The following is a 16,239-nucleotide window of genomic DNA, read 5'->3' as shown; positions in this document are numbered from 1 at the left end:
GCTGCCACCACTGGTCAGAGCCCAGTGAGTTATCATTTTCCAAAACTCCTTCTATGCCACTGAAAACGAGGCATCATATAGAACTATACACACATACCATACTAACATCAAATTCTTGCTTTTTATATTGTACTATAATAACATAAGATATAACCACTGGGTGCACTGCGTAAAGATTATATAGGGCCTCTCTGTGCTATCGTTGCAACTTTCTGTGAATCTACCTAAAGGTAAAGTTATTTTAAAAATTAATCTTCTTGGCTGGGCATGGTGGCTCATGCCTGTAATCCCGGCCCTTTGGAAGGCAGAGGCGGGTGGATCACTTGAGGTCAGAAGTTCAAGACCAGCCTGGCCAACGTGGCAAAACCTTGTCTCCACTAAAAATACAAAAAGTTAGCCAGGCATGGTGGTGGGTGCCTGTAGTTTCAGTTGCTCGGGAGGCTGAGGCAGGTGAATTGCTTGAACCTGGGAGGCGGAGGTTTCAGTGAGCCAAGATCGTGCCACTGTACTCCAGCTTGGGCAAGAGAGCAAGACTGTCTCAAAAATAAACAAAAAACAAAAAAAAATTAATCTTTATATGCCTCATATGACCAAGGTTATAGAGGCTGTGAGGTGACAGCAGCCTAATCCTTAATAGTTTATTAATGGATATTAAATAGATCAACCAAGTAACCTACATGTTGGACTCAAATCTTTAATCTAAACACATGGCTGCTGTGGTCAGAATCTGGGACACGGTGGGAACAATCCAATGTGCAAACAAGGTGATCCCTGTGGCACCCACAAGTCATATAAAAGAAGTGGGGTATCTTCTCCACCAATGCATACAGCAAGCCCTGTTGACATCTAAATTAAACCTTAAAAGGAGGCCATATTAAAACAGCAATTGCTGGCCAGGCACAGTGACTCACGCCTGTAATCCCAGCACTTTGGGAGGCCAGGGTGGGCCGATCACCTGAGGTCAAGAGTTCAAAACCAGCCTGGCCAACATGGTGAAACCCTGTTTCTACTAAAGGTACAAAAATGAGCCAGGCCCACGGTGGCACATGCCTGTAATCCCAGCTAGTCAAGAGGCTAAGGCAGGAGAATCGCTTGAACCTGGGAGGCAGAAGTTACAGAAAGCTGAGATGGCACCACTGCACTCCAGCCTGAGTGACAGAGCAAGACTCTGTCTCAGAAAAAATAAAAAAATAAAACAGCAATTGCTGCACATAATAAATAATTTAATTTTACAGAACTGAAAGTATCAGTAAAATAGTTTCTAGTCTTGACCCTCCCACAACACACTGTATGAGCCTAACCAGGTCACGTCACTTATCTCAGATTCTCCCTCCATAAAGTGGGGAGATGGATCTAGGTGAACTCTACAATCCTCTATAGCACTGAGACCCTATGCTATGTGCTGATGATGCTATGTACTCAGACCCTCCATTTCACTGATGAACACAACATCCTAAAGTCTGACCGCAAAGTTTTCTAATTGATGCCAAAAACATGTACCTTCAGAGAGGTGTACAGAAGACACATTTGAAAGGAGGGGTCCTGTGGCTTCTGGAAAGAAAGAACAAAACAAAGTACTCCTCATGAAAATCTGTATATGAGGCCTAGAAATTAAAATGCACACTGCCAAAGGACTGCCACTAGCAGATCAAATGGCTCAATAAAGACACAAGAATAATACGGCACCAAAATTATGAGTGCATTTTAGACTGTATAACAAACTAGAATATTCAGTTATTGCCTAAGATCTTTTTTTAATTTTCAAAACAAGAAAGTCCAAGGCATTAATCCAAAAGTCCCGTTTTCCATTAGCTCACAGGTTCATCAAATAGAGCAACGATATATTTTCTCAAAATGAAAATATACAAAGATATTTCTACTAAGTTGCAAGATCCTATAGCAGAATGGGACTAGAAGTCAAAGAACATCACAAAGGATAATAACAACAATCATCTAGAAGAGGCTCTATTCACTCATTCTTTCACACCACAAGCATGAATGAGTTCCCATTAACAGGTCAGATATTACATTAGAATAAATATGAAAATTAATCAAATAGAATTCCTGTCTTCAAGGAGCTCACAATTTAAGAAATGAGGCAGACATTTTTTTAAGTATGTGAAGATAACAATAGGTTCTAGTGATGGATGGTGGTAGATGATTGCACCACAATGTGAATGCCCTTGATGCTACTTAACTTTTAAATTGTTAAAATGGTAAATTTTACATGTACATCTTACCACAATTTTTTTAAAAGGAAAATAACACTACACTGATTAATAAATGCTCTTTTAGGGGTGTTTATCGGGGCCTTTGGAAGAATGGAAGAGAAAGTGCTGAGCTCTGCCAGCTGACGCTCTAAGAAATCAATATTCTAAAACCAACTCCTTCCTCCCTTTCTCACTGAACAAGGAAGTAAGAGCTTGAGATCCTTCCCAAAAAAAGCATTCTTCTTATAAGCAAAGACTAGCAAAAGTATTCTGGAAGCCACAACCACACTTCAGAGAGAATGCCACTGTTTTCTGACCTGTCAAAGTTTTGCTCCTTACTTTCTGTTAAGTTGTCATCACAAGCCAGGTGGGTTAAGCAGATGCTACTGGTAGAGTGCTTTAGGGACAAGAACTGTCCAAAAAAAGATGTGCTATTTTGCAAAAGAAAAACAGCTCCAGAGAAACTTAACAGAAGCAGCAAGCTGACCCAGGAAGAGGCTGGGCAACAAGGCCAGAAAAAATAAGGAATATCCTGAAAGGTTATAAAAAGCAGTAAGGTGTTGGCAACCCTCATCTAATCTAGAAAAAACAACTAACTCAAGAGAAACTAGATATAACTGTTAGAAGCAAAGAAATAACTCAATGTAGATTGCTTCTGAGTTACATAATAATTTGATACCCCGTTTCATTATACGGGCTCCAGAAGAATGATTTCAAGCCCTAACCCTGTTAAGTTTTCTGCTTGCTATTTCTTGTTCCCCACCCCTAACAATGGCTTAAGATTAAGACAAGGGTTAAGAAATTGTAGTTAGTGACAGATAGAAAAGACTACAAGACTATCAAGTTCAGTGGTTCCCAAGCTGGCTGTGCAACTGAAGCACTAGAGAAGCTGTTGGTAAGGACATACATTGTCCCAAAAATTCTGACTTAAGTGTGTCTAAGGTGCTGGGGAGCTCTACTGAGCTGATTACCTAGAAAGGTAAAGTAAATAGAGAAAGTGGCACTGCTGGGGAATTCAAAGAATAAATCAGATGGCCTGTCCCCAGTTCCATACCTTGCTGACTGCCCAACACTGCCTCTCAATGGAAAAGATGCATTCTAAAGATGCCTAGCTGCGGGCATTTATCAGCACTTCTTGAAATGTGGTTCAAAAAACTAGTAGAATTTACCGGAGTGCTTATTTAAAATTCAAACTCCTAGGTCCCATGCCAAAATTAGTAAATTGTGATCTGGGGGTGGGACCTGGACTATGCATCTTTAAACAAGCTCCTAGTCCATTGATTCTGTGGCACACTGATGTTTCAGAACCAGCTGTAGCCTCAGGTGGCCATTACGGTAAACTCAAATGCCTGAGCCCCTCTAGAAGGAAGAAAAGACCTCCCTCTGACACTGAGGAAAGAGAGCACAGGGCTGCCGTCATCAAATGACCAGGAATCTCTCAGTGACTCCGGCTCTTCTTTTGGGCTCTCAGAGGAACATGAGCACCAGTGCTTGGGTCACACAGAGACCTGGAACTCTGGGCTGTGGGCTGCACTGCTCTGGCCAGATCCCTACTGGCTCCCAGAAGCCTGGTTCTCAGACACCAATATTAGCCTTTCTTTTAAAGAACACCTACAGTCACCTTCTAATAACCTGGAATATAATTTTTAAATCACAGATGCAAAAACATTTGCAACCAAATGTGGTATATTCACACAATGGAATATTATTCAGCCTTTAAAAGAGAGGAAATTCTGACATATGCTACAACATGGATGAGCCACAATAACATTATGCTAAGAGAAAAAAGCCAGTCTCAAAAAGGGATTCTGTATGATTCTGCTGATATAAGGCTAATCAACACGACAGAGATAGAAAGTACAGTGGCTGCCAGGGGCTGGGGGGTGGGACGGAATGGGGAGTTATTGTTTAACAGGTGTAGATTTTCAGTTTTGCAAGATGAAAAGAGTTCTGGAGATAGATGGTGGTGATGAATGCACAACCATATAAATCTGCTTAATATCACTGAACTGTACACTTAAAAATGGTTACGATGGTAAATTTGATGTTACGTGTATTTTATTACAGAAAAAAAAAATGGAGGGAAAAACCATTTGCAGGCTAGGTACAGCGGTTCATGCCTGTAATCCCAGTACTTTGGAAGGCCGAGGCGAATGAATCACCCGAGGTCAGAAGTTTGAGCCCAGCCTGACCAACATGGTGAAACCCCGTCTGTACTAAAAATACGAAAAAAAAAAAAAAAAGAAATAGGGAAAGGATTCCCTATTTAATAAATGGTGCTGGGAAAATTGGCTAGCCATAAATAGAAAGCTGAAACTAGATCCTTTCCTTACTCTTTATATGAAAATTAATTCAAGATGGATTAGAGACTTAAATGTTACACCGAAAACCATAAAAACCCTAGAAGAAAACCTAGGTAATACCATTCAGGACATAGGCATGGGCAAGGACTTCATGTCTAAAACACCAAAAGCAATGGCAACAAAAGCCAAAATTGACAGATGGGATCTAATTAAACTAAAGAGCTTCTGCACAGCAAAAGAAACTACCATCAGAGTGAACAGGTAATCTACAGAATGGGAGAAAATTTTTGCAATCTACTCATCTGACAAAGGGCTAATATCCAGAACCTACAAAGCACTCAAACAAATTTACAAGAAAAAAATAACCCCATCAAAAAGTGGGCAAAGGATATGAACAGACACTTCTCAAAAGAAGACATTCCTACAGCCAACAGACACATGAAAAAATGCTCATCATCACTCGCCATCAGAGAAATGCAAATCAAAACCACAATGAGATACCATCTCACACCAGTTAGAATGGCAATCATTAAAAAATCAGGAAACAGGTGCTGGAGAGGATGTGGAGAAATAGGAACACTTTTACACTGTTGGTGGGACTGTAAACTAGTTCAACCATTGTGGAAATCAGTGTGGCGATTCCTCAAGGATCTAGAACTAGAAATACCATTTGACCCAGCCATCCATTACTGGGTATATACCCAAAGGATTATAAATCATGCTGCTGTAAAGACACATGCACATGTATGTTTATTGCAGCACTATTCACAATAGCAAAGACTTGGAATCAACCCAAATGTCCACCAGTGACGGACTGGATTAAGAAAATGTGGCACATATGCAGCCATAAAAAAGGATGAGTTCGTGTCCTTTGTAGGGACATGGATGCAGCTGGAAACTATCATTCTGAGCAAACTATCACAAGAACAGAAAACCAAACACCGCATGTTCTCTCTCATAGGTGGGAACTGAACAATGAGATCACTTGGACACAGGAAGGGGAACATCACACACTAGGGCCTATTGTGGGGAGGGGGTAGGTGGGAAGGATAGCATTAGGAGATATACCTAATGTAAATGACGAGTTAATGGTGCAGCACACCAATAATGGCACATGTATACATATGTAACAAACCTGCACGTTGTGCACATGTACCCTAGAACTTAAAGTATAATAATAATTTTTTTAAAAATACAAAAATTAGCTGAACATGGTGGTGCACACCTGTAATCCCAGCTACTCAGGAGGCTGAGGCAGGAAAATCACTTGAACCTGGGAGGTGGAGGTTGCAATGAGCTGAGATTGCACACTGCACTCCAGACTGGTCAACAGAGTGAGACTCTTTCTCAAAAAAAAAAAAAAAATCATTTGCAATTATTTGAGAAAGCTGTCAACACCAATCAAGAGGTAACATACCTAAAGATAAGGTAAGGTACCTAGAGAAGTATATTGCAAAAAAATGAAATACAAGGAATGTCTAACTTTTAAAACACATTATCTTCCTAAGGTTTATTTTCAAGTCAATTATCAAATCAGAATATACTCCCACACTCAACTTATAATGTTCCTGAAGTATAACAGCCCTATAAAACACACTTCTATGAAAAGATGTTATAGCTAAAATATACCTCTGCCCTCTGAGGGGAGGGCTTGGTGCTCTAGACAAAGAAATGATGAAGAAGAGCTGGGCAATCAAAGTATGGCAGAGGTAGAAAACTTGGTCATATTCTCAAGAGAAGAAGTACAATCCCCAAAGTAGCAAAGAACTATTCACACTAGAATATGTATGTCAATTGAGTATACATATAAGTAGAACAAAAAGAGCCAGGGCTCTTACTAAACTTTGCTAATTTTAAGAGGTCTTAAAAATTATAATCATCAAGAGTTTCTTTGCAATTAATTAAACTAGCATTGTAAAAAAAAAAAAAAGAAGTCTATGTATATATTGAGAACTTATTCCGTCCCACCATCATATGCTGAGCAATGAAAGAGATAAAATATAAGATGGAAAAGCAAGGTGGCAGGGTAGAGAGGGCCTTGGACTTGGTGTCAAAAGGCCTGGGTTCTAATCCTAGTTTGGGAAGTTGTGGGACATCGGGCAAATCACTTAACTAATCCCCCAAAACATTTGTTTCCTTTCTTGGCTAGGCACAGTGGCTCATGCCTGTAACCCCAGCACTTTGGGAGGCCGAGTAGGGCGGATCACTTGAGGTCTGGAGTTTGAGACCACCCCAGCCAACATGATGAAACCGTCTCTACTAAAAATACAAAAATTAGCTGGGTGTGGTGGTGCACGCCTGTAATCCCAGCTACTCAGGAGGCTGAGGCAGAAGAATCGCTTGAACCTGGGAGGTGGAGGTTGCAGTGAGCTGAGATCACACCATGGCCTGGGCAAAAGAGTGATACTCTGTCTCAAAAAAATAGAAAAGAAAAAGAAGAAACCTAGAAATCCTACTAGACCAAAATAATCACTCACCATTGCTATCATTAAAAATCTTGAAGGAGAAAAGCAATACAATACTTGAAGGGCAAACAATTTAGACTAATCTAGAAAGGTTAACACGGTATCATAAAGAACTTATTCACTCTTATTCCACAAACAAACGTATTATTAATACAAGTGGAGAAATGCCAAGGAGCCCTCAAGTATGTTTTACTTAAAGTATCCTTTTCCTGACCTAGGACAAAGGGTAACTGAAGAATAGCACTTTCTGATCACCTGTATAGTCATTACAAATCAAAGCTCTGATAACTCTGGTAATTCTTAAAGAAATTGTCCATCAGTGGGAGCACTCATATCATTCCATAATTTTTCTACAGACAAAATGGAATTTCAAAACACTCTCCCAAAGGCTGTGTATGATGGCTCACACCTGTAATCCCAGCATTTTGTGAGGCCAAGGCAGAAGGATTGCTTGAGTCCAGGAGCTCAAGATCAGCCTGGGCAACATAACAAGACCCTGTCTCTATGTCTTTTTTTTAAAATTAGTCAGGCATAGTAGTGTATACCTGCAGTCCCTGCTACTCAGGAGGCTGAGGCAGGAGGATCACTTGAGCCCAGGAGTTCGAGGCTGCAGTGAGCTATGACTGTGCCATTTCACTCTAGCCTGGCTGACAGAGGGCAACCCTGTCTCTTAAAAATTAAAAAATTTAAAAATACTTTCTTAAAAATAAGTATTTTCCTCTCCCTGAGTTTTATATTGAGAATGGTGACTGCCTCCGAAAAATAAAAATATAGTCTCTAATGGTGGGCTATTTAAATAATAAATATATTTCCTCCACGTTATAATTCACTACTAAAAGAAAAGGGGTTTAATAATAAGCAATATACAGTCCTTTAAGGCTGCGCAGCAGTCAAAGGAAAACAAAAGCCAGAGACCAAGGCCGCAGTTACTTCTCATAACATTTCCTTGGTTATACTGACCCCTGGTGGTCCTAAAAGGGCTCTTTTTTTAAGGGGCTTATTTTTTCTTAGTTGAATGCCTCAAATTAACATACCTCGAATGATGAGTACCTGATCAATATACTTGTCTTCAAAAAGATAAAGATGCTTTATAGAATATAGAAAAGGGAAAATTATATTTGGTTTAAGACAAATTATTGTTACATAGTTTTCACACATTCGTTTTAAGCAAATACTGCTTTCTACTTACGTGCAAAAGCACTGAACTTGGTCCCAGGAATAGAGAGGTGAGCAAGACCAGAAGGTCACTAGCTTTACAAAGGCTACCGTCTATCATGGACCGCTAATTAAAAGTTCCTGAATGAACTAAGGGAAGCACACAGTGCTATGGGAATGTCTGGAACAGTCAAGCCACTTTAGAGAATGCCTGCAGGTTAAAAGCAAGTAGCAAGAATAAGGAAGAAAAAACATTCCCAGCAGAGAGAACAGCATGATGAAAGGCTCTAGATTGAGACAGATGGGTGAATTTAAGAAACATGAGGGACATAGGATGTCTAAAGCATAGAGTTCAAAAGGAAGGGCGGCACTTTACAAGGTTGAAAAGGTGGGCAAGGGCCAGATCTTGCAAATGCTTTTCATTTTCGAAGCACTTAAATTTCCTTAAGAGCACTTCTTTCTACAAAAGCAATATGACAAGCCAAGACCACAAACCACAACATGATAAATCCCATAAATCTTTCAAATTATAATCTCATATCTTTTGCAAAGTCTTCCTCTATTTTTCTATCCCCTTCTCGTCTGGTACTTATTCTGTCCACCATTCAATGAACAAATTAATTCCTCAGCACCTGTTATCCAGCTAAAACTGCTCTTGCTGGTCATTGTGCAGAGGTGGCATCTGAATGGACCAACAATGGACACCTTGACCCAAGGGCAGCCCACCCACAGGGTGCCAGCCACCTGTGCAGAGGCTCTGTTAAAGACTCTGGGCGGAGGAGGGTCCAAGATGGCCGAATAGGAACAGCTCCAGTCTACAGCTCCCAGTGTGAGCGATGCAGAAGATGGGTGATTTCTGCATTCCCAACTGAGGTACCAGGTTCATCTCATCTGGGGCTTGTCCAACAGTGGGTGCAGCCCATGGAGCAGGGCGGGGCATTGCCACACTGGGGAAGTGCAAGGGGTAGGGGAATTCCATTTCTTAGCAAAAGGAAGCCGTGACAGATGGTAACCGGAGAATCGGGACACTCCCACCCTAATACTGCACTTTTCCAACGGCCTTGGCAAACGGCACACCAGGAGATTATATCCTGCGCCTGGCTCTGAGGGTCCCACGCCAATGGAGCCTCACTCAATGCTAGCACAGCAGTCTGAGATCAAACTGGAACACTGCAGTGAGGCTGGGGGAGGGGAGTCCGCCATTGCTGAGGCTTGAGTAGGTAAACAAAGCGGCTAGGAAGCTCAAACTGGGTGGAGCCCACCACAGCTCAAGGAGGCCTGCCTGCCTCTGTAGACTCCACCTCTAGGGGCAGGGCATAGCTGAATAAAAGGCAGCAGAAACTTCTGCAGCTTTGAAGAGGGTAGTGGTTCTCCCAGAGCAGAGTTTGAGGTCTGAGAATGGACAGACTGCCTCCTCAAGTGGGTCCCTGACCCCGGGTAGCCTAACTAGGAGACACCTCCCAATAGGGGCCAACTAATGCCTCATACAGCCAGGTGCCCCTCTGAGACGAAGCTTCCAGAGGAATGATAAGGCAGCAACATTTTCCATTCTGCAATATTTGCTGTTCTGCAGCCTCCGCTAGCGATACCCAGGCAAACAAGGTCTGGAGTAGAACTCCAGCAGACCCCAACAGACCTGCAGCTAAGGGTCCTGACTGTTAGAAGGAAAACTAACAAACAGAAAGGACATCCACACCAAAACTCCATCTCTACGTCACTATCATCAAAGACCAAAGGTAAAAAAAACCACAAAGATGGGGAGAAACCAGAGCATAAAAGCTGAAAATTCCAAAAATCAGAGGGCCTCTTCTCCTCCAAAGGAACGCAGCTCCTCGCCAGCAACAGAATAAAGCTGGGGGGAGAATGACTTTGACGAGTTGAGAGAGGTACGCTTCAGACGATCGGTAATAACAAACTTCTCTGAGCTAAAGGAGGATGTTCGAACCCATCAAAAGAAGCTAAAAACCTTGAAAAAAGACTAGATGAATGGCTAACTAGAATAAACAGTGTAGAGAAGTCCTTAAATGACCTGATGGAGCTGAAAACCATGGCATGAGAACCACGTGACTCATGCACAAGCTTCAGTAGCTGATTTGATCAAGTGGAAGAAAAGGTATCAGTGATTGAAGATCAAATGAATGAAATGAAGTGAGAAGAGAATTGTAGAGAAAAAAGAGTAAAAAGAAATGAACAAAGCCTCCAAGAAATATCGAACTATGTGAAAAGACCAAATCTATGTCTCCTTGGCATCTGAAAGTGACAGGGAGAAAGGAACAAAGTTGGAAAACACTTTGCAAGATATTATCCAGGAGAACTTCCCTAACCTAGCAAGGCAGGCCAACATTCACATTCAGGAAATACAGAGAATGCCACAAAGATACTCCTCAAGAAGAGCAACTCCAAGACACATAATTGTCAGATTCACCAAAGTTGAAATGAAGGAAAAAATGTTAAGCGTAGCCAGAGAGAAAGGTTGGATTACCCACAGAGGGAAGCCCATCAGACTAACAGTGGATCTCTCAGCAGAAACTCTACAAGCCAGAAGAGAGTGGGGGCCAATATTCAACATCCTTAAAGAAAAGATGTTTCAACCCAGAATTGCATATCCAGCCAAACTAAGCTTCACAAGTGAAGGAGAAATAAAATCTTTTACAGACAAATGCTGACATATTTTGTCACCACCAGGCCTGCCTTCCAAGACCTCCTGAAGGAAGCACTAAATATGGAAAGGAACAACTGATAAAAGCCACTGCAAAAACATGCCAAATTGTAAAGACCATCAATGCTAGGAAGAAACTGCATGAATGAACGAGCAAAATAACCAGCTAACATCAGGATGACAGGATCAAATTCACGCATAACAATATAAGCCTTAAATGTAAATAGGCTAAATGCTCCGATTAAAAGACACAGACTGGCAAATTGGATAAAGAGTCAAGACCCATCAGTCTCCTGTATTCAGGAGACCCATCTCACATGCAGAGACACATGTAGGCTCAAAAGAGATAGAGGAAGATCTACCAAGCAAATGGAAAACAAAAAATTCAGGGGTTGCAATCCTAGACTCTGAAAAAACAGACTTTAAACCAACAAAGATCAAAAGAGACAAAGAAGGCCATTACATAAAGGTAAAGGGATCAATTCAACAAGAAGAGCTAATTATCCTGAATATACATGCACCCAATACAGGAGCACCCAGATTCATAAAGCAAGTCCTTGGAGACCTACAAAGAGACTTAGACTCCCACACAATAATAATGGGAGACTTTAACACCCTACTGTCAACATTAGACAGATCAACGAGTCAGAAAGCTAACAAAGATAGCCAGGAATTGAACTCAGCTCGGCACCAAGTGGACCTAATAGATATCTACGGAACTCTCCACCCCAAATCAACAGAATATACATTCTTCTCAGCACCACATCACACCTATTCCAAAATTGACCACATAGTTGGAAGTAAAGCACTCCTCAGCAAATGTACAAGAACAGAAATTATGACAAACTGTCTCTCAGACCACAGTGCAATCAAACTAGAACCCAGGATTAAGAAACTCACTCAAAACCGCTCAACTACATGGAAACTGAACAACCTGCTCCCAAATGACTACTGGGTACATAACAAAATAAAAGCAGAAATAAAGATGTTCTTTGAAACCAATGAGAACAAAGATACAACATACCAGGATCTCTGGGACACATTTAAAGCACTGTGTAGAGGGAAATTTATCGCACTAAATGCCCACAAAGAAAGCAGGAAAGATCTAAAATTGACACCCTAACATCACAATTAAAAGAACTAGAGAAGCAAGAGCAAACACATTCAAAAGTTAACAGAAGGCAAGAAATAACTAAGATCAGAGAAGAACTGAAGGAAATAGAGACACAAAAAAACCCTTCAAAAAACTAATGAATCCAGGAGCTGGTTTTTTGAAAAGATCAACAAAATTGGCAGACTGCTAGCAAGACTAATAAAGAAGAAAAGAGAGAAGAATCAAATAGACGCAATAAAAAATGATAAAGGGGATATCACCACCAATCCCACAGGAATACAAACTACCATCAGATAATACTATAAACACCTCTATGCAAATAAACTAGAAAATCTAGAAGAAATGGATAAATTCCTGGACACATACACCCTCCCAAGACTAAACCAAGAAGAAGCTGAATTCCTGAATAGACCAATAACAGGTTCTGAAATTGAGGCAATAATTAATAGCCTACCAACCAAAAAAACTACAGGACCAGATGCATTCACAGCCGAATTCTACCAGAGGTACAAAGAGGAGTTGGTACAATTTCTTCTGAAACTATTCCAATCAATAGAAAAAGAGGGAATCCTCCCTAATTCATTTTATGAGGCCAACATCATTCTGATACCAAAGCCTGGCAGAGACAACAAAAAAAGAGAATTTTAGACCAATATCCCTGATGAACATCGGTGCAAAAATCCTCAATGAAATACTGGCAAAGCGAATCCAGCAACACATGAAAAAGCTTATCCACCATGATCAAGTGGGCTTCATCCCTGGGATGCAAGGCTGGTTCAACATATGCACATCAATAAACGTAATCCAGCATATAAACAGAAACAAAGACAAAAGCCACATGATTATCTCAATAGATGCCGAAAAGGTCTTTGACAAAATTCAACAGCCCTTCATGCTAAAAATTCTCAATACATTTGGTATTGATGGGACATATCTCGAAATAATAAGAGCTATTTATGACAAACCCACAGCCAATATCATACTGAATGGGCAAAAACTGGAAGCATTCCCTTTGAAAACTGGCACAAGACAGGGATGCCCTCTCTCACCACTCCTATTCAACATAGTGTTGGAAGTTCCGGCCAAGGCAATCAGGCAAGAGAAAGAAATGAAGGAAAACAGGAAGTCAAATTGTCCCTGTTTGTAGATGACATGATTGCATATTTAGAAAACTCCATCGCTCAACCCAAAATCTCCTTAAGGTGATAAGCAACTTCAGCAAAGTCTCAGGATACAAAATCAATGTACAAAAATCACAAGCATTCTTATACACCAATAACAGACAAACAGAGAGCCAAATCATGAGTGAACTCCCATTCACAATAGCTTCAAAAAGAATAAAATACCTAGGAATCCAACTTACAAGGTATGTAAAGGACCTCTTCAAGGAGAACTACAAACCACTGCTCAGTGAAATAAAAGAGGACACAAACAAATGGAAGAACATACCATGCTCATGGATAGGAAGAATCAATATCGTGAAAATGACCATACCACCCAAGGTAATTTATAGATTCAATGCCATCCCCATCAAGCTACCATTGACTTTCTTCACAGAATTGGAAAAAAACTACTTTAAAGTTCATATGAAACCAAAAACGAGCCCACATTGCCAAGACAATCATAAGTCAAAAGAACAAAGCTGGAGGCATCACAGTACCTGACTTCAAACTATACTACAAGGCTACAGTAACCAAAACAGCATGGTACTGGTACCAAAACAGAGATATAGACCCATGGAACAGAACAGAGCCCTCAGAAATAATACCACACATCTACAACCATCTGATCTTTGACAAACCTGAGAAAAACAAGAAATGCAGAAAGGATTCCCTATTTAATAAATGGTGCTGGGGAAACTGACTAGCCATACATAGAAAGCTGAAACTGGATCCCTTCCTTACACCTTACACAAAAATTAATTCAAGATGGATTAATGACTTAACTGTTAGACTCCAAACCATAAAAACCCTAGAAGAAAACCCAGGCAATACCATTCAGGACATAGGCATGGGCAAGGAGTTCATGACTAAAACACCAAAAGCAGGCAATGAAAGCCAAAATTGACAGATGGGATCTAATTAAACTAAAGAGCATCTGCACGGCAAAAGAAACTACCAACAGAGTGAACAGGCAACCCACAGAATGGGAGAAAATTTTTACAATCTACCCATCTGAAAAAGGGCTAATAAGAATCTACAAAGAACTTAAACAAATTTACAAGAAAAAAAACAACCCCATCAAGAAGTGGGCAAAGGATAGGAACAGACACTTCTCAAAAGAAGACATTTATGCAGCCAACAGGCACAAGAAAAAGTGCTCATCATCACTGGTCATCAGAGAAATGCAAATCAAAACCACAATGAGATACCACCTCACACCAGTTTGAATAGCGATCATTAAAAAGTCAGGAAACAACAGGTGCTGGAGAGGATGTGAAGAAACAGGAACATTTTTACACTGTTAGTGGGACTGTAAACTAGTTCAACCATTGTGGAAGACGGTATGGTGATTCCTCAAGGATCTACAACTAGAAATACCATTCGACCCAGCCATCCCATTACTGGGCATATACCCAAAGGATTGTAAATCATGCTGCTATAAAGACACATGCACACGTATGTTTATTGCGGCACTATTCACAACAGCAAAGGCTTGGAACCAACCCAAATGTCAATCAATGATAGACTAGATTAAGAAAATGTGGCACATATACACCATGGAATACTACGCAGCCATAAAAAAGGATGGGTTCATGTCCTCTGTAGAGACATTCATGAAGCTGGAAACCATCATTCTGAGCAAACTATCGCAAGGACAGAAAACCAAACACCATATGTTCTCACTCACAGGTGGTAATTAAACAATGAGATCACTTGGACATAGGGTGGGGAACATCACACACCAGGGCCTGTCATGGGGTCGGAGGAGGGGGGAGGGATAGCATTAGGAGATATGCCTAATGTAAATGACGAGTCGATGGGTGCAGCACACCAACATGGCACATGTACACATATGTAACAAACCTGCACGTTATGCACATGTACTCTAGAACTTAAAGTATAATAAAAATAAATGAATAAATAAAATAAAGACTCTGGGCATGATGGTTATTTAGCTAAGCCAATGGAATGAGAACTGAAGAACACCTCAAAGGTTGGCAGAAGAGTGAAAGGAGAACAGAGCAGACCATGGAAGGCAGAAGGAGCAGCTGGCCCCAAAACATCAGTGCTTGTGCTAACGATAAGCCCTCTTTATCACCGAGCTGGTCTGAGCACCTTACAATTCCTCTGCTATTGTACTGCCTTGTGTTTGTCTGTCCCCCTTACGTCATTTAATTTTTATCATATTGTTCATGTCACCACGACAATGATCTTTGAAAATGGAGGTCATGTGTTTACCTTCTTTGTATTCATCATAGCCATGTAAGTCCTTAACACATACTGGGTTGGTGGGTGGGTGAGTGGGTGGGTGGATGGAAGGATGGATGGATGGATGGATGGATGGATGGTTGGACGGATGGATGGATGGATGGACGGATGGATGGACGGATGGATGGATGGATGGATGGATGGACGGACGGATGGCCAAAATGGTGATTCTGAAGAATTTAAGTGGGAACTGAAAATAATATTCAAACTACTTTAAATTCACAATGTGCTTCCTAATCTACATCGCCATCATTCTCCACATGCTCCAGTAACATCAGCTTCTCCCAAATCCCCGGACACATAAGGTTCTCTTTCGTTTCCCTACTCCTACACAAATTTTTCCCTATCTTCTAAGTTTCACAAATGCCTACTCTTTCCACTTTCTCTACAAGCTCAGATATAAAGAATCCCACTGCCCCTAGAACTCATCACACCCTGCTCTAGGCTTCCATTTATAACAGTGGTTATTATTACACTGTTATAAATAAAGAAATAAGCAAAGACCACACTGCAAATTGTCCATGACTTTAATGGTCATACATTACATTGTTCTCTAAAAGTATGAACCCCTTTCATAATATGGCCTCCAGTGTTCTTTAAAAACCACATCATACATTCAGTAGAGCTTCTGCTACATTAAAAAGAGTAATATTGGTAAACGCATCATACAAACACCCATAAAGACGCAGGGTAGCCATGAAGCAAATGGTGAGAGTCCACTGTGCCTCCAGCACTCTTCTCTTCATACAGGTCAATTCACACACGAGTCCCACCTACTCAAGGCTCAGCAACAATGCTTAGAATAAGCTATAATTTCATGCATTTCATATTACATATCTTCCCTTTTAGATACAGAAAAAATTTATTATATCTTATATGTTTATATGTCACACAAATATATT

The 16,239-nt window shown here is 40.7% G+C and overlaps 1 protein-coding gene across 1 annotated transcript in view; it reads right to left on the bottom strand.

Annotated features, from left to right (window-relative positions):
- CD109 (CD109 molecule) overlaps positions 1 to 16,239 on the bottom strand; it is a 147,858-nt gene that overhangs the window by 86,434 nt on the left and 45,185 nt on the right.

The sequence above is a fragment of the Trachypithecus francoisi genome, unplaced genomic scaffold, assembly GCF_009764315.1.
Source record: "Trachypithecus francoisi isolate TF-2019V2 unplaced genomic scaffold, Tfra_2.0 Lachesis_group10, whole genome shotgun sequence".
Taxonomy (NCBI): Eukaryota; Metazoa; Chordata; class Mammalia; order Primates; family Cercopithecidae; genus Trachypithecus; species Trachypithecus francoisi.
The sequence above is the reverse complement of the archived record's forward strand: the minus strand, read 5'-3'. Positions and strand labels throughout refer to the sequence as shown.